The following is a 20,812-nucleotide window of genomic DNA, read 5'->3' as shown; positions in this document are numbered from 1 at the left end:
TTGTGTAGATACCTTGTGCTTTGTGGGTTTATAAAAACAAAAATATAAAAGTTCAATTTTATACTAACAAAAAATATTATAGGAATAATAAATTATACACCAGCATATTATGAGTAAGATGAGTAGGATGAAGAAGATATTATTAAAAAAAAAGATAACAGTTTTGTTACTTATTTATGTTTATGTTTATGTTTATTTAGTTTATATAAAATCTGGATGTTTTTGAAAAAAATCGTCCCATTCTTCCACGTTTTCACACGGCCATCGCATGAATTCCTGCCCTTTCCTATAACGTGTACACCAAGTTCCTGAAAACAATATAACTGCTATCTTTGTTGAAATTTCCATATATTATAAAATATTAAGTAACATAATAATGGTAATTGATTTCGAAACCAGACTGATTGTGAATTATTCATAGAAACCAATTTGAGATTATTCAAATATATTTTTATTAAATGATTTCATCAGTCATATATTGTACTTTTTCTATGATTGTGTATCGAATGTAGGAGAAATTTTCAATAAACATTATTACAAAAGTGTTAAAATTGATTTACCATATTAAACAGAGAAGAAGCTGCCATTTTGATTTACAGATCCTACATAAAGTAGCAAATAAGATGAGTTGAATATTAGTGGTAACCAAAATAAATTTAGAATAATTTCAAAAAATTTATGACCGTCACAACATTCCTTAAATCATCTGATTGATTCGCTTATATTGCTTGAATATGCCTTGAGCTATTAAATGAAATTGTGATGAAGGAAAACATAATAGACAGTAATTCACTTGATTATTGATCTGCACGTATCGGCAACATAATTGTAATTCAATGACTGATTGGTAAAGAGAAATCGTGTCTGTTCCAGAAGTAGGTTTCATATGATTTTGACAGAATTTCCAATAGATATATTTCGGAGCAATAATAATAATACTCATTAACTCCTGTTGTTTATCTATTTACGAGCAATGATTGATTTAATATTGCTAGTAACTTACAATGTTTATTTCAGTTATATTAATCAATTTATGAGCTTTTCTCAAATCTTCATGCAAAATAAAGCCTATATTATCATAATGTGATATATTTAAAATATCATCTAGATGCTGCAACTTCACTATTTTGTTGATTTTGACTGGTTCCTACTCTGATATAGAACATAAAAATATGAATGCCAAAACAAATTTGCATGACCTTTGTACAACCTTTTTGTCATTACAGTTTCAACATGTTATATAAATTTTAATGCTTTAATTTTTTATTTCTTAGACCTTTTGATATATTAATGCATCTAAATGTTCTTGATTTTAGGTCTCTTCTGTTTTAAGATTAGTTTTTTTAATAATTTTTGAAAGAAAGATAAAATTTGGCGTTTTGACTTATTATTACATTACCTGTACGGTCTTTCAATATATTACTGACTCTTCCAGAACATTTGCATTTTGGTGACATTATCATATTGCAAGGCATAATGTGAAACTGATTGATCGCTACACATTGAGGTCCATTTTCACTTAAATCGACTTTATAACCTTCCCAGCATCTACAAATTCTTGTGTTACCTCGACAGAGACTAAGGAAGGGTAATATTATCAAAATTGTTTTCCAGAACCTAAAAATTTCAGTACTTTCATCCATCACAATCAGGGTTATGTAGGTACAATGAACAATATGAAGAATATGTTACAATGTATAAATTCGATGTTTGTTATTGATTTAGATTTATTATACCGGTTTTCATTAAATGACCTTAGTTGGAGAGAAAAGCATTTCAATAAAATCCATGTATGTTTATAATATATAACGGAAGGATTCATTTCTGATGATTCGATACTTTTTTAGTAACGAGAAATATTGATTCTCCATAAATAACTTCAATATTTTCAGCAGTTTTGTGGGAATAACTTGAAAACCAAGTTTGTCACAAGTTATTACTACCATTACTCATAATCCAGAGCATTGTGTCCTCTCCATTTATTTCATTTCTCAGTATCTGAAATTGATTTCTAAAAATTGAGAATTTAATGTTTTCACAATATATGTTACTTTTAGATTATATGTCTGATTAGTGACATATATTATTATAATAAAAATCATCATGACGTAAAATGGAATTACATTATTAAACTTATCGAACATTATCAACATTGCCATATAATTTATTCAAACTGATAAATGGTTTAATCAAAATCAAAGAAGGAATATATAGTAAAAAGTATATTTTCAAAGAAATGCTCCCAGAGTATTCCTATTTTATATTCAATTAATCAAGTATCTTATATTCTGGACACGGCATCAATTAAACAAATTTGCGACACGTTTTCAAATTCGCCACTTGACACAAAATTGAACACAAAATTTGTTCCAATTGATCCTTGTGTACCAAGCTCAAGAACGTCGAGCCCATGGGTTTCGTGCAAAACCATTTGATATCTAACAGAGATAGAACGTTCCACTATTCATCATTATGTCAATTCTCTCACGGACACAGAAATTTTATATAAAATATGGCCGAATTAATGATTGCAAACTGTGAAAAAATTCAGAAACTTGATCGATTGGTCGATATCAAGGGAGTTTTTAAGAATGTTTATTAAACGCAAAGAGGATATACTACATCTTCTGGTTGATAATAATATAGTTACAATAATACACCACATAATAATTCAACGAACACAATGCTGGACACGTCCCCAAGCACATGTCGATTGAAGACAAAGTTCATATCTGCAACAACGAAATTCACCCACATTTAAGTAAAATAGTCATAACGAAAGTTGAAAAACATCATTCCAAAAATACATCAAATTGGGAATGAGAATTATTATTAGAAAAATTGATTCTGAAGTCCAATTATAATTTTTTCAATGAGAAAATATATTCATTTGTTTTCGATCACTTACAGTATCCCGTTATATATTTTTGAAATCATTAGCACAACAAAGCATAATTGACTCTTGCGACTTTAAGAAGGAGCTTATTTTCCAATCCAAATGAAGTTAATATCATTAAATACTTCAACATGGACTTGTAATTATTTAATATCCAAGAACTGTAGTGGTAGTGACCTAAATGTAAGTAAATTTTGTTTAAATTCAACCCACCCACTCACTAGCAATACACTTTCGTCATACTCTTATAAATTACGGACCTAACTGCACTTACATTATTTTTTATTTATTCACAACACGCGAACCGTATCAAAACTATACAATGTCATTGTCTTGTTACTGCAACGCACGCCGATGCTAATCTGAGTCCCGCATTGGAAGACATCGTGCAGATGTGTCTTCTAGATCTAGACAACGGTTTCTGAAGGAACGCTACTTGTGCTAATAAGACAATCGCAATTCAGGACCGGATGAAATACATTCTTGAATTCATATATTAAAAGTATATGACTATCACCAATACAATGTTTAATAAAATATGTTGTTTCTGATTTAGAAATTTTCCTATTTATACAATGAAAAATGATTGGTTTTCTTTAAATATATACGCTAATATTAATATATTACTTTTCCTCGTATTATGGATATTCACCAAAATGATGGTCCTAAATGAGTATAACAAGTCCAATAACAGAAAAGATCTCTCTACATATTTTTTTTATTAATTTGATATGAATATTCATGAGAAAAAGATACAAAGTTGTATTAGGAAAAAGTTCAGACATATTCGTCTGATCGAACAATGTATAAAATCCTATTTAGTGCAAAGTATGAAGAACCACCAATGTGTTAATGAGTTAATATAAGTAGATAACAACATACTGAATTACGTAATTTCATATATCAGTGATGGCAATGTTCAAAGTTTCAAAATACAAAATTCCATTAAACAAGTAGATATAGTTTATAAGAAAGAGCGAAAGTCATATGAGGTTGATGGAAATTATTATACTTCCTCAAAATACTCGGAATATGGTATATTTTATTTTTTTCTTTTCTATTAATAACCATAATAAACCAATTTATTAAACTATGAACACCACGATTCACGTAAAACAATGATATATGCTACGGACCTGTCTCTCACTCAAATATGTACCACACAATCATAACAATAGGTAATTTTTTCCAGCTACGCTCCACAGCGAACATGTGGTTCGCGAAATGGCATAGATAACGCTATTGTCTTGTGTTTTTTCCCATGAAAATAGGAGAAAGTGGGCCACTTATTAAAAATAGAATTTTTCCTATCCTTCGTTAGTTACTGCACTTGGCAGATTCTATTATTCACAAATGGATCTCTGACTAAACAAATTGGTACTTCAAATTTGAAGAGTCTTATCATTTCATATAATTAAAAGTTGGTGAATTAATTACAATATTAATATCAAAAAAATCATTATAAGCTTCCATGGATTTGGTTGATTATTGTGGGATAAACTCTTGAGCTTCACTAGTATATTTTATCATTCTGTTTATTTTCATCAAATTGGTTTATGAGATTAAGCTTAGTGGCTTCGTGCTATGTTATTCATTATAATTATGGATGAAATCATAAAAAAGGTGAGGCTAGGCAAAGATTATGGAATGGCTGACAGATAAAGTAAAATCCTGTGCTATGCCGATGATGCCATAATACGTGCTGAATATGACTGAAAAAAAATATATGCATCACAACATCCAAAGAGCCCATTAGATGCAATTTAGAACCAGAAGTTCATATAATACAACAGAGAATGAAATACAAGTACCTTGGAATTGACAGAACCAGTTATGGAGACGTAGAAAACGAGGTAAGAGGACAAATAGCTAGAGCCAATAAGGTCGCGGGATGTATTCAGAACGTAGTATGGCGGAACAAACTCCGAAGACAAGAAATAAAGGCTGGAATTTACAAAGCGACAATCAGACCTATAATGACCTACACATCATAAACAAGACCAGAAACATTAAAAACATAACAGCCTTGTAGACTACAGAAATATAAATTCTCAGGCTGATCTCGGGAAAACACTATTAGACCGAAAAAGAAGTGAATGGACATCACAGCGTAAAAAAACAATGGAACCAACAAATGAGTCGAATGATAAAAATAGCAAAGGATAAATCTCCAATTGGGACAGGGAGTAGTGTCAACCACAAAAGAGGTGGAGTCCTCAATCCAGAGCCAGGATGAGGAGAGATATCGAAGAAGGAACAGGGGTTAGACTAATACGGAAGGAAGAAGAAGAATTAGTTTATCTATTTTCTTTTAAAATGTCTGTATCCACTTTAAAGGTCCTTCCATTTTTTACTTATACTCCAGCCAGTCTTTTTCTCTCAATTTAGTATTAGTAGTATCAAACCAGTATATTTCATAGACTATAAGAAAGCAAATCATTATTCATTATTACACAGGCCTTATTTTCTCAAAAACGTTTGGATAAGCAGCCGTTTTCAAATTTATTAAAAGATGTTTCAGATTAAACACCGACCCTGTGCTAGCTCTTCAATTTGTTTTCAATTTTAGTATAGTCGAGAAAGCAAAAACTTCGGTTGTTTTCATATCACTTCTGAGTAGAAGAAAAACGTAATTTTATTATAATTCCATATGAACAACAGTTCCTAATTTTGTATTTTCTTTTGTTTCAGGTACGTATAGCATATCTAATTTACAGCGTTCCGGTGAAATCTTCTATTTACTGTTGAGGTAAATTTATTATATTTAGTGTTTGCTTGAAATGAAACTTTACGAAAAGGAGTAGCTATTTATAATTATATATAATTTCAGAATATATAATGACAAATTTTAATGAGATCGGATTTAATTTTTATTCATTGCCAAGTGGTCATACAGACTCTTTAACCAGTATGATTCCAAAACAAAGGATCCGTATCAAATTACAAAAAAATACTGTCGATCATAAATTACAATTGCGGAGATTTTATACCTTGGACCGCTAATGTAGTAATTTATATCACTTATTCCAGTTCACGTATATTTTAGTATTTAATCTTTTCAATGAAGGTGATTATTTTTTTTTCTCACAAACTCGCTAAATATATACTATTAAAATTAAAGGATAAGAGTTTTGGAATAGTCCGGATCCATTCAATATCTAATAGTTTCGTGTTTCCACGATATGTTATGTCATCCCAATATTCTATAGAATTAAATTATTGTCCAATGTGTACCAAAAATTTGAACTGTCATTTTTTAGACTTGTTAGGATAACTGTTTTATGTTATTTATATTCAATTCTTCCGGGATTAAAATAGCTAAATAACAAAATTATAATTAGAAAGTAGTAAAGATAATTTCCATTTTGCAGCTAACTTGACTCACTCTAAATCTTGATTAATTTTTTTTTGTTTGGATTTGTATCTTGCTACCTATGATCAATATAAAGAATTACCAGATTAAATTCAATGCTAATATGTTTTATTTATTTATAAAGCTGTACTGGCTCAATAAAACAATAAAGAAAGTTATGTTGAAAAGACTGAATAGACTCAATAGACTATTATTACTCTTTTTAAATAAAACATCTACTCAATTGCTCTCTATACATTAATTGTACGCTTCCATTTCTGTTATTCCATTTAAATGAATATTTGATTGTGGATGTATAAATACACGCAAACGAACAACTGCATGAAAGAGTCTGTAAGCCATAATAACCAATTGAGCTTTGTTCCACAGAGCAATTATAACAATATTAGTGACAAAATATATAGCTTAAATACACTGTTACAATTCAGTTAACAGTGAATTGAATTTGCGAAATTTGCATAGCGAGTAACGTTTTTTAGAGCGTAAACTTGTTAAAATATGTTTGGATTCATAATTTAGTTGAAAGAGAATAACAAATGAAGTTTGTTGTGATTACCCGCCGTGAGAGACTGCAAATTCTACTGAATCTGATCTTTTTCGACAAAATATTACTGGCTGCTTTATACCCTGATAACACACAACTTAAAAAATCAGTTTCACACAATGTTAAAGTTAAAGTTTTCTTTCAAATTTGATTTCAGTCGCCCTTGTATGTCAAATTCAAAGTTTGTGTCACTACCAAATACAATATTTTCTGCACTACTATATCCTAGGCCATTGAGTTTCAAAAATTCAGATTTTTCTTCTACTAGTCAAGGTATCACATTTCATCCTCTTTTAAACTTGTACGCACGTATTTTCATACAAAATTAATCAAATGGTAGCATCTTCACACATTCTTAGTTCTTTTTTATAAAAACATAGGATTGCAATGCAAAATTTAAGATAGATTTCTATCAATCCCAAGAATCTTATAGACAAAATTACAATTTCAAAAATCTTGACATGACAAATAGCACTCTGGGTCAAAACTTTCATGTACCTACCTCCAGAAGGAGTAAGAGTCCTCTTAATAATCCAGTTACTTCCATATGTTGAGTCAGTATTATGTTATGTTCCCTGTTTCGTGTTGTTTATTCAAGTCATTCACTTAATTTAATTGGTAATTGGTAATTAGTTTATTGAAATATTATAACAACGGAAAATTTCGAAGACCCTCTGAGAATTTTGAATACTTTACTTTTTTACTGTATCCGATACCATGAAATAGACTGTTATTAGATGGATCCCAAACCGGGCAACATTGATCTGAGCAAGTATTCGGCACAATATTAAAGATTTTCCACTTACGCTGATTATAGCTCTACTAATCACTGTTTGATAGACTATCCATAATTCTGTTTAAAATAAGAATGCCATGTTCCATTTTATAACTTTCCTATAGTTCCTCTGGGTTTAACTACAGTTTCTACTTCTTTGCTGTTGAACGTTGCATTTTTCTTTTTATTCACGCTGATTTTTCTTGAAAAGTTATTCGAAAGATTGGAAACGAAAATAAAAATCGTTTTCTTGGCTACCAATGGAAAAACTCAAAATTTTCTCCTCATTTGTTATTGACTAGATTTTGGTAAAAGCATGGCATAGGCCTATGTAAATTTTATTCCCTGCGGACGAATTGGCATGTTAACAAGCATCGGCCATAAGTGGAATTCAAACGTAGTTTAGTTTTCTCGTGCTTCAAGCTATATGTTTCCTTGGATACCGTCTTGTGTAGAAATTGTTTGCCAGATGAGCATCGATTTTGTATCTATTCTCTTAAGTTCTACGTTTGAATACGAATTTCCCTTTATGAAGGGTATTAAAATATATTATCCGATGCTTACTATTCAACAGGTGTATTCTCTGGAAATCGAACCTTTAAAATTGAATCTACCTATTACGAAAAACTGGACTCAGAAAATTGTATTGCACAATAACTGGAGATTTATTACAGCCATTAAAAAGCAAATTATTGGAATTGTAGTCCAACATATATATGAATAAATTAATTTTTCTCGAAGGATATTTAATAACTGTTTTATATCATGACGTCGTATTTTTGTTAATGTATCTTTGAAATAAGAAATACGAGGGCGATTTGACGGAAATGTACATTCTCTGGCTTCCTCCTATTACTTTCTGTAACCAAATTTAAAATAATGACTTAGTGGATAACAATTTCAGATAAATGAAGAGGTTATGCTAAAGTGTAGAGTTAAAAGAAAATTAGACTACTTTTTTCATCGCAACAAAACAATATTACAATGAAAAGGCACCCTTTCGTCAAACTGCTTTCGTATATTTATCTATGAATTAGTAGATCAAATAATTACTGAGCAAATAATAAAAAATTGACACGATGTCATAAAAACAATATCTCAAGTTTCATTAAAATTGGTTAACAATAATTCACATTCAAATATAAGTCTTTAACGAATAGCTAGACCTCCGAACATAACAAAGATGAAGAAACTTTTGTTCTTAAACAACAAAGAAAACGTTGAAGTTATCTGAATTTTAAAAGAAACATATGCAGCAAGGTTCTTGTGAAATTTATTAATGCAAGGGCCGTAACTTAAACAACATTTTTGTTTTACCCTGCTTAAAATTGCAGTATTTTCATAAAACGTCCGCGAAATAATTCGTGGGGAACGTGTCGAGGCACGGCGTAACATCCGAGCAAGCCATGAAGAATAATAAATTAATATGCAAACAGTGTGCACAGCTGGATAAACCGAATGCTCCAGTTTTAATTTTAACCTTAACATATGTCAGCTGTTGCGGTCATATACTTTTGGGAGTTTTCATATTTAGAGCGTTTTCATGACAGCTGGAATGTGTACGTTGAAAATTATCCAGTTATCCAAAATCATCACCTTAATAGAATGCGATGCCATGAGTTGATTTTTTTTAAATTCAAAAATTTGATTCATTTTCCGCTATACGTATTTCCAACATAAAATGTTAGATAATTACAGTAATACATAATAGCTTAATTTTTCATATAATTGTTAAAAAATAAAACAAATAAATGAAAATAGAACCTCGCTAAGCATCCTAATAGACGTTGAAAATTAGGAATACGGATCCCCTGTGTGTTGAACGGAAAAAAATCCAACTAATGTTTTGTTTGAATTAAAATCAGTGCACCTAACGCAACTGATGAATATTCATTGTACAAAGTTATTTTTTGTTCCTAGTATGTTTCAGTATATATAAGGCACAACCTCTGCTAACGGCTTACTTCATTTGCATTCTATTTGAACGTTACGTACATTACATGGACCAGGTATCTACCTCTTAGTAATTCAATCATGTGGAACGAACGGATGTTTATCCGTTCTTTTGTAAATTTTCGAATAGTATTTCTCCAAAAAAATTTGAAACATTTGTGAAGTTTTATATTTTAGTACGTTGCCTGCAATTGTAATTGATTCTTGTTACTTCGTGAAATATTTGCTAAATTGAAAAGGATGTATCTAAAAGACGTCATTCTGTGCTTATGTTATTGTACTTAATTTTTGTTCGGGAAACAATAGACAAGATTCATCTTATTGTTTCTGCCTTCTATCTTTTGGTTGCTTCTCCTCCTTTTCACGCTTCCTCTGAACTACACACTGCCAACGTAATAAAAATATCTTGCAATTTACTGAAAGGCTATTATTAATCGCTGCAAAATTCTAAATCTGATAATATATTACTTTATATCTATCTATTGTTTTGCGTCAACTATCTTACGCTCGAATTTTTTTCTAATTACTAGGCTGGTTCACTAGATTCTACACAGCAAAAAAATAATAGCATCAAATACAACTAAATCAAAAGTGGAACTAAAGTAAGCTTCTGCTGAGTACCTGGACACTATGAAGTGGAATGGAACTATAGTAGATAGCATTTACTACATTGATACAGGAATATATGATAAAACAGTGTTTGCACGATGTCCAGAGCAATTTGGACAATGATCAATGAAGAGAAAACGATGATAAGATTCATTCTCATTCTAGAAGACCATTGACATTGGAGTGATTACAGTACATTGTATGTACTGTTGGCGAAATTCTTCAAAGGATAACTATTGCAAAGAGTGTAGCGATCGAACATCTGCTTTGTCGGTGTCCTATCTTGACATAAAAACGACATTAAATTTTGTGAGACGACCAGTAGATTGCCTCGAAGAAATAGCATAATTAAATCAAAAAATCTTCAATAGGAGTAGGAAATAATCAATAAAAGAATAAAATATGGAAAAGAGTGGTTAGGACCTCGGGCTTCCGAGTGAGCCACGACTAGGGATGCCAACTTTTTTCACCAGAAATGAAGTATATTCATGAAGTCTATGAAGAATATTAAACAGTACATGTTTTCTAGAGTTTCTCGCACATTATTTTCTTTATTATTATTCAACATTGATGAATGTTGTATAACCATCGGACAGTCAACATCCAAACTAACGAAGTAGTTACAAATTGGTGTCTAGTTAAGTAAAATTGTATCAATTGCTTGTAGAAGAGATAGCCAACCTTATTACTTTAATTTTCTTGAAGTTATAAAACAAAAGCAAGGTTCACGTGAAAAAAGGTTATGTGAAAACGCATACACTCGCGTGTCTGTCAGTGACAGGCTTGAATATTTGTCATTGGCAGATTCGTTCAGAAACTCCGTGTGATTTGTTTGTGGCTGCACTGCACTGAGCAGTACGCGCTGAAAACAGTATTTTGTATACTTTATTTTTCAATTTCAACAGTAAAAAGTATAATTTAGTGAAAAATAGTATAATATTGTTCAAAACAGTATAATTAACAACTATAGCCACGACGAATCTTAGTCGAGGTTGCCTGTAACAACCTAATCTATTATAAGTAAATCAGATTATGTCAGTTTTGTCTTCTATAATATCAATAATACATATTTCCATTTTCAATTTCACTTGGAAGGACCTCACTGTTAAGAAGAAGGTACGCAAATTTACCTTACCATACCTCAGTATTTCTATCAACCACTCATAACCTTACATCCACACATTATCAAATAGTATTTCGCCGAAGAAAATTATGGAATTTAGATAATCAAAAGTGACGCTAAAGGCAGCAAGAAATTGTATACAAGTCAATAATGCACGTCGATTGACATTCATGTCTCTTGCCACTACATCATGGCTGCCTCTAAAAATAATTCCGTGACGGTTTACAAATGAAAATAACAAAGCTAAGTGAAATGAACAGGGAAAAAGTATAACTGGCATTAATTTTATCTGCTGTCTCGCTTTCGGAGCCTGATGGACAGGCAGAATTGCATCTTGCACGCAATAAAAATGGGACCAAACCGATAATGTTAGAGATTTTACATGAAACAATCAGCTGAACTTCATCTGCGCATGCTTTTGGTCAAGAAATATGGCGTCTTGCATTGCATTGCATGTTGTATTGCATCATTCCAAGAGTTCTTGAATATTATAAGGACTACTGTTGCAAGTTATATAGAGTGAAAGGGTGCCCGTAAAGTTACTTTTCTATTGGATAAAAAAGGTTTTCATACCACTACTTGTGTATTTGAAGAGTAGTATTACAAATAGTGATAATTAATACGATTCACTTTGTATCATTATACTAATTTAAGAAATAATGAAGTATATTTTTTGTTTTGAATTGAATATAAAGATATAAAAGTAAAAAAATCCGTACGAAACATTTGCTATAGTGAATCTGCCGCTCTGATTTTAGTAAAATGTTTACAATGCAATGCTAACTCACTCATCGGAAAATACACGCGCCAGTTCGCCAGTTTGCTACAGTATAGTTACAGTATATATCTGACACGTGCGACAGCAAGAGATGGAAAACAATGTTACTACGAGATATATAAAATATAACTATAAATAAATTCAAAATTTTCCTGTTCTGTTGTTGTTGTATTTCTATTTATTTTTTTCTGTCAGCTCTTCAACTTATTCTTTCTTTACTTATATTTGATAGAAGGTCTTCTTCTTTCACCATTGGATTCTTTTGTTGTCAGGCTCTTTCCAAATTGCAGTTTTGTTCATTCTTACACGATGTTTTCCCAAAAACTAATTTTTCCAGAAATAGATAAAAGGTTTAACATATTATTATTAACATTATCATAAACAATTGTTGCAGTAGACAGACCTAAAAATGAGTCCAACAAATATCTGGGAAATACAACTTTTTAGTGGGTGAAACATAACTTAGGAATAATTGTACACATACACTGAGAGAAATTTCTATAGCTTTAGAGTTAATTATTATCATTTTTATCTACTTCAATAAATGAACCAACTGATTTCTTCACTAGTTTTAAGTGAAATTCAACTTCTGATACGTACTTTTTTCATCTCTAAATAAACATTCGATTTTATTTCCATGCGCTCTGCAGCATTGTTTTGACTGATTACTCTTGTCTTTCTTGCTGTTCCGCAATAATTTCAAATACAGGCAAAGCAATTTGTAGGTAAGTTGTTTTTTAACGGAACCTGGCAGGATAAATGTGTTACTTCAATCGTCCTGCAATTTCCGCGCATTTAGACAAAATAACAGTGAATAATTGTTATAACAACTAGAAATGTAACGTGTTTGTGAAAATTAACTTTTTTCATATGTCCTTAATAAGAAACAATTTCTTTCCCACCGTCGTCCTCCTAATTGGACGAATACACAATCAACGCTGAGTTTCACCACATTTGTGTAGTTCGCAATATTATAGGTATAAAAGAGTTTTTCTAAAGATGGCGTCTTTCAATATTCTGACCACACTACCACTCCACCAACATTCGAAAATCGTGTAGTTTTTGTTTTCAAGACATTATTGGAAACAAAAGTTCAAAGCACCCGTGGCCGCAAGGAAAATATGTAAAAAGGCACAGTTAATTAGAGTTGGTTTAATTGTTTTAATAGGGGAGATTTCACACTTGAAGATTGTTCGCGCTCAGGTCGTTCACCCACGTAGGATATTGAGGTTACGAGGGAAGTAATAAGAAACCAATCTATCACATGCACCGATTATATCGGGCTCCCTTGGACGTTCTAAAAATACCATGCATCGCTATTTAAAATGATTAGGAACGTCAAGTGGAGGTGTGTAAACTGCTCCTTGCCCTGCCACAAAACTGTGGTTTCATTAAACGCATTGTTATTTGTGATCAAAAATGTATTCATTTGAATAACCCGAACATGAAAAATCAGTGGTTAGATAAAGTACAATTGCCAGAATCCGTCGCAAAGAGAGGTCGTTTCACGTAGACAGTGTTTTATCTGGGGACATTATGAGGGTATAGTGTACTTTGAAATCATTCCACGTGGTAAAATATAAATGCCGAGGTATATAGTGGACAGCTGATGCGAATTTATGATGATTTATTAGAAACATATCAAATACCACCTTGGTGGTATTTAACTCCCACTACATCCAGCATTTAGTCCGCACTTTGTACCGTCAGATTACTATTTATTTAGATCCACAGAGAAATTCTTGAATGGAAAAAAATTGAATCCAGAGGAGATGTTGACGTGCGACAATTTTTTGCATTTAAGCCCAAATAATGGTTTTACGAAAGTACTAAAGAACTTGCTGAGCTTGGGTAAAGCTATAGAATACGATGACCTAAATTTCGAATATTGAGGCTTTATCTTTATATGATTATTTGATAAACATTGAAAACCGACATAATTTATGAGACACCCGAAATTCCAACTTAGCCATTAAATATCTATCGTAATGCAAGATCACATGGTTAATAACAAAAATCTCTGGAATATCTACGTCTTCTTTTCATCTATGCTAGGATATGTTAAGGGCATTCTCTCCTCTATGAATTATCTTGTACGAGACCCCCAAAATTGCGATTAAGCTTCAGACTAGAGATTCCAATTCTCTTTAGGCGGATAATACTAATCGATAGTTATGCTTTGGCTTAAAACATGAGATTTGTCAGTATAACTTGAATATAACCTTGTTACAAGCTAAATTGTTGTCTAATAAACGTTTTGATTCTCGAAAAAAAATCTTTCGAATTTTTCAATAACTCAAATTGACTCATCTCTATAAAATTCATGATCTTATCTTTGATTAAATTTGAAGTTTCCTCAGAATTAATTAATGAGATTTCAAACTAAAAATAAATATTCCAGAGTAAATACTTCCAAACGAAAACAAAACTTTAGCATCAAGATTTATGGTTGATAATTATAAAGCTTTACAAGTATAATATTATTTCTGAGTTCTTAAAAGGATTTCCTGCTCTCGTGAAATTTGCTTTTGATTTTTGTTCTCGAGTTCAAACTCATGCCTTGAATGCCTACGTTATTAAGTCAAGAAGTTAATTAGGTACTGAAATGGCTACATTCATAAAAATATCAGTAAACATATTTGCACGTTGAAGTAATCACAAAAGCTGAAGTTTCAGTGGAATTACCAAGGAAACATAATAAATCAATCCTAAATCATCTAATATTGTTCAAATTTTTGTCGTCATTATCATAATTTTAGACTCATAAATAAAGCGAGTGATATGAATTTAACAGTTTATTATTTTCTAATTTATCAGGTTAAGCTTTAGCTATCTTTGTAACAATTCCAATTTTAGCAGTAATTTAGTGAGTACTAAAAAATCTACAAATAAATACTTATTACGAAAGATTTGATGGCACCGACTTTAATTAAAAATCGACGATATGGATGATGTCACGTCACATCTTCTTATAAGTAGATCATCAAACTTCCGAAATAATACACCTATATCAATGGAAAACGCTTTTATCAAAACATTATCAAACTTTTTAAATCAAACTTCAGTACTGGCCGTGAATTTTCTTTTCTCGTTAAATTGATTGGAAATGGTAATTTGGGTGTTCTTTCATGAAGCTGGCCGAAGACATATAATGATAATTCATACTATCCTTAACTAGCAGGTGTATTTTTATTATGTCACAAGCTCAGGAGAACAATAATATAATAGTAGCTTCAAATGATTAAAAAATATAGGAAGGTGGCATATTTACTCTTGTGCATCAGATCCCTTTCGGCCTCTGAAGATTATAATTTTATAATCGGCCGTAAAACAGTGTAATTGTGAGTTTGGTGTGTTGATCCAATATGACCAACAGTTCCAGAAATTCTATATTCATCCAGTGTGACGTTTTCCTCAAGCAAACGTTATAAGTTAAATCTTTTGAAAATACTATATATACTGAATTTGTAACATATAATGAATTATATAAACCCCAATACTGTAGGTAATCAATTTTCACATTAATCACATTAATCATAATATTAGGCTGTAATTTTTCATAGGAAAGTTATTACTTTTTTTTTAAATAAAGTCGCCGTTAATAACGTAACAATGAGACTTTATTACATATAAACTGTAGCTTAGCTTTGCACAAATCCCCCCTACAGGAAGACACCGTGGTTTTAATTAAATTACACGCCGGGCTTTGAGAATTTATTTGGAAAATGAATAAACATTTTCGTACCCATTCCCGGAAATTAATTAAGCCCCTGCTCCTATACATATTTCATAAATATGCGTAAGAGCCCTAAAAACAAACAAAGTTCATACGTCTTGCCTCGCCCTTTGCAGTACCAACTTTGCGGAATGTACACCCACGAAAACGAATTGTAGAATCAAGAGAACACGAGAACTAAAATACGAACCAGTTTATATGGATGAAGTCGACTCCGAGTAATGATAGATCCCTAATATTTCAAGAGATGACGTCATCTGTCATATATAATTCGATAAAGACTTGAAGAAAAGTCGAAACGTCTTTCTTTTAAAAATTATTAAAAAAAAAACCGGCAATCTTAATTAATAATTGTTAGTGAAATTTTATCATTGTTATACATTTATACATATTATTTATATTGTATTTGACCATAATTTCAGTCCCAGACGATGAATACATAAGTATTCGAAAGCTCGGAAAATATATTAAAGTTAGTCCACTTTGGTGTTTCCTTGCCACGTTCCCAATAAAAAACTACTTGTATATATATATTCAACAATGTTTTCAGGTAAAATCATAGTAATCCCAATCTATTGAAATATCAGTAGTTTCTTGGAGATGCTAAAGTTTACTGAAAATCATATGATCTAGCCGCAAAAATCGTTCTCATGATAACATATCAAAAATAGAACAAATGAATGATAATACAGGAGCTTTCTGAATTATTATATTTTCAGTAAATGAGTCAAAGTTCGGTGTACTGGATAATATTATTTGCAACCGTTTAAAAACTATCTCTTCAGTAGTTCGACCTTCTAATTTGAAATTAACTATCAAGAACAGATAATTATTTATTTATAAAAGTTAATGATAATAATGCCGATTATCGACTCGCGAACGATAATTTTGAAAGTGCGCATGTGATGGGTTACTAACTGATCTGGAATTAGGCCCACGAACAAAACTAATATAATTTGTGCCCAATTTGACCTTAAAAATGTTACACAACTCTAGATAAAAAGTCATGGTGGTTAATATAAATTTCTGTGAATACAATGAAAAAATCATTTGGATCAAATTTCCAGATATATTATTACAGAAGATGACGTTATAATTAATTTGGATGAAAAATACGAACTGTTTTTACATAGTTATATACAAAAACACGATAAAAGGATCAGATATTTACCAAAATTGATTTTCAATTAATCCCAAACTGATTATTATTTTGACAAAACAACGTAATGAAGTCGACGCAATCAAATTTCACTTATGAAATTTAATTATGAAATATCTCGATTGGTATAGGTAGCTCCTTTACAACCAATCAACCAATTAAAAGATAAAACTAGTGTAGTGGAAATCACTGAATGAAAAATAAATGGGAGTTGCTCATAGAATTGAAATACAAGAGAAACACTAAATCATAATTACTTTCTACTTGACGTCATCCCAAGTTTAAAAATTATAAAACATAAGTAATACGTAATCAAAGTACGATATTATTTATAAGAATGAAGACCCATAGTAATTGTTCCATCATCTGTTTGATATTGATTCAAAGCTTAAACAACTTCGCTAAGGTAAGAAACTATTCTTCATTGCGGTCTTTATTTCGTCTGGATGATAAAATAATCACGTCACTATTGTGTGAAATACAAGGTGTTTGCTCATTTCCTCACACCAAGGTTTGGGTTTGCTATTATACGCAATAGATTAGGACTAGGATTAGGATTAGGACCAGAACCATTGATGTCGCACGTCCAATCGGAATGAGAATGATTTATTGTGAGCACAATTTGTTATAGAAAATCAGCGAACGTATTCCGATAAACTAGATTGTTTACCACTTCAATCTTAAATTGAAGTTGTCGACTGTATTTGTGATATTTTCAGATTAATTTCTGGTCTGAATTAATTAGTGAATATTCACGTCGCATGAAATTGATATAGTCATATAAATAACTCTATCTAACTCTAGATGAGTTACATGTGCCATTTGTAAAGGCTGTAATTCGTCTGTAGAGTTCCAAGTCAGGAGACATGATTGCTGTGTAGTTTACCAGATGTCATTCCATGTGTTGTTTTTGGTAAGGCAGTCTACCGAACCTCTCCTGACCTGATTTGATAGATAAAAAACGGAACAATAGAGATAGAGAATAGGTATTGACAATAAGCAAATGAAGACAACAAATCAAATAAGCAGACGAAAACCAGAGCAGATTTTAAAAAGCTAGGGGAGATCCAAAGATATAACGACAAAGACTGATCAGATAGGCAGATAGATGGTGTATCTGACTGTTTTAGTTTGCAAATTGTATGGTTTAGTTTGTGTAAGAATATATTTTATTATGTTGATGAGAGTATATTTGATTCACCGGAACGCCACTGGCACCTATAAAGCTACCACACAAAACATAAATTCGCCCAATTGCGATAGGTCATCATTGTAATCAGATGTAGGAGTCAAACGCATAATATATTGGTTTCCAGTAAATTGGAATGCTATGTGAAACATTTTCTAGCTGCTCCAATGTTTATTCACTGTTTCCAATTAGATTATTGAACCTTTCTGATAAACTGACGAAGAGATTCAAATATACTAGTAATATGAGACAAATGTGAAGGCATGTTCAATTTGCACTAATTGGATTGTCTGCCGCATTATATTGTATCATACTATATATTCATTTGTATACATCAAAGAACTGATGAATATTGCTGACGTAATATTTGATGTATCAATATAGATAGATAAAATTTTAAATCAGAAGAGACCTGAAATCAAAAACATTTAGAACCATTAATATATCAAAAGTTTAAGAAATTAATAAATATATATGTATATATATTGATATGTATCAAAATAAAGGATTTCTATTATTCACCTCTGAAATAATTACAGAAATAAATATTTCGAAAATGTAATATAATATAAGAAATATGTATAAATGTATAAAAATAATAAAATTTCACTGACAATAATTAATTATGAGTTTCGGTAGTTTTGAATTGTATTAATTATTAATTTTTGTAAAAATTTTTAAATTCATAGGATTCAAAATTCATTATTCAAATTGACGTTGATAGAAATATTGATTAATTGAAATATTGATTCTGGTTACTATAGGAATTTTTATTGATTTTTAATTGGTTAGATTATGAATGACGTTGAATTCTTGATCCAATCACTGATAACTGATATTAATGAAATCGTTCATATACTTTTTAATATCGAAAGTACATTCGTTAATGTGATAGTATATTCACAGTTCTATAATTGAGGAAATGCAATAACAGTAGTAGGGTGATAATGATAACGGCTGCAGTGGCTTTCCCCGTGTCACTGATGTCGATTTGGTGAGCCATTGGCGTTACTGTTAGTGGAAAATAACACGCAAACTGCCTTTAATAAGCAATCAGCTCATTAAGACTCTTGACGGCCCGTCACGATGAGACTCTTGAACACGCGACAATTTTGCCACTTGTTGGACTCGGATTAAATGAGCAATTTCGCCATGACCTGATTTACGACGGTCGTTGGCAAGAAAATGACGTCATAAATAAGAAAGGGTATCAGATAAATGCTAGTTTAAATCATATATTGAATGAGCTCTGATGTGGTAATTTTTATTGATATTTCGCAAATTAAAAATAGACTTGAGAAGTGATAAAAAAGATATATTGGGGACTGTGAAATTATAATAAAAACGAAAATTTTATTTATGAAAACATAGAAGGTATATACAAATTCTGATCAACAACTAACTTTAAGGTCATTTCAGAAAATGACGAGCAGCACGAGCCACAAGCGAGTGGTGTAACATGTGAGTGGAGTGTATAGAAGGCACCTTATCGGTTATGTTGTTATTTTTTATAACTTTTATTATGTCTTGATTCCTTCTGTATTTAACTCTATTAGCAGCGTATCAGAGTGTTGTATTGCGATGTATATTACGTGATTTGAAAATATCGAACCGAAAAACGGATTAGAAAACTAGACTAGACTTCTGTCTTCTGACCTCGTTTCCTAATTGTATAGTTTGCTAGTAACAGACATTTTGAAAAATGGGTGCATAATTTTTATAAATTCTATTTTTTCTGCTCCGAATTAACTACATTCATCTGGTACTTCATTAATTCTTATCTATGTCTTTATAAATCTTTATACATAATTAAATACACATCAAGGCAATTATCACAGACAAGCATTGTATAAGTGTTTACAAATGAAGTTTGATATCTTCTTCAAAATTAAATAAAAAGTTAATACGTATTTGCCAAAAAGTGTTAATTACAATTATTATACAGAAATATATATATTTTAGTTGATATGATATCAAAGAGTTTCTTCTATCAATATTTTCTAGGTAACTATATAAACTTAATATAAATATTAACAAAATAGAATTTTTTAATAACTGTCACACATATATCTTTGCCAACGCTTGAGAAACTATTTATTATTATCTTCCAACGATAACTTTTGGAAGAAGGTGGCATTAAACTTTCATAAATTTGAATATCTAGTGTGGTCTTTTAAAATTTTAATATAAAGCTTGAAAAACGGCACTTTTAATCTGTCATAGATCGGTGGTGCACCAGCAAACTTTAATAATATAGAGCTGAAATAAGATTTTTATAGAAAGTTATATGGTTCTTTCAATAATCTTTTACTTTTTCTCAGTTTTGGAAAATATATGGGCAGCATTTGGTCCCAAAAAGATGATTTGAATGAAATTTACATTATAAGACTTACTTACATTATAAGTTTTTGTACAATGGAAACTTCGACGTAGGATGATGTACGAGTTTTATTAAATCTATTGATTTCATAAAAAAATTGGACGAATATGCCAAAAGCATGAAAATTTGTTTTGTTGAATTGCTCTTTGAATTTATATGCTTATCCACTAAAAACCGTACGGTCATATGAAAAATTCCAACGGTAAACTTATAATAAATCCAATTATTTATTATATTCAGATCAATAGATGTAGCTCGATATTTCAGTGAATTTCCAAATATTCACAGAAAATATGA

At 30.9% G+C, this 20,812-nt stretch overlaps 1 protein-coding gene and 1 long non-coding RNA gene across 8 annotated transcripts in view; one reads left to right on the top strand and one right to left on the bottom strand.

Annotated features, from left to right (window-relative positions):
* Nucleotides 1-20,812, top strand: part of LOC130898665 (mucin-5AC) — a 282,905-nt gene that overhangs the window by 138,970 nt on the left and 123,123 nt on the right. The gene's annotated exons all lie outside the window — the stretch shown is intronic.
* LOC130898709 (uncharacterized) lies at nt 266-3,305 on the bottom strand. Its single transcript, XR_009059928.1, has 3 exons — nt 3,171-3,305; nt 1,400-1,617; nt 266-308 (listed from the first exon to the last, which is right to left on the bottom strand). It is a non-coding gene; the product is annotated as an uncharacterized LOC130898709 (long non-coding RNA).

This window comes from Diorhabda carinulata, chromosome 1, assembly GCF_026250575.1.
Source record: "Diorhabda carinulata isolate Delta chromosome 1, icDioCari1.1, whole genome shotgun sequence".
NCBI classification, from domain to species: Eukaryota; Metazoa; Arthropoda; class Insecta; order Coleoptera; family Chrysomelidae; genus Diorhabda; species Diorhabda carinulata.
The sequence above is the reverse complement of the archived record's forward strand: the minus strand, read 5'-3'. Positions and strand labels throughout refer to the sequence as shown.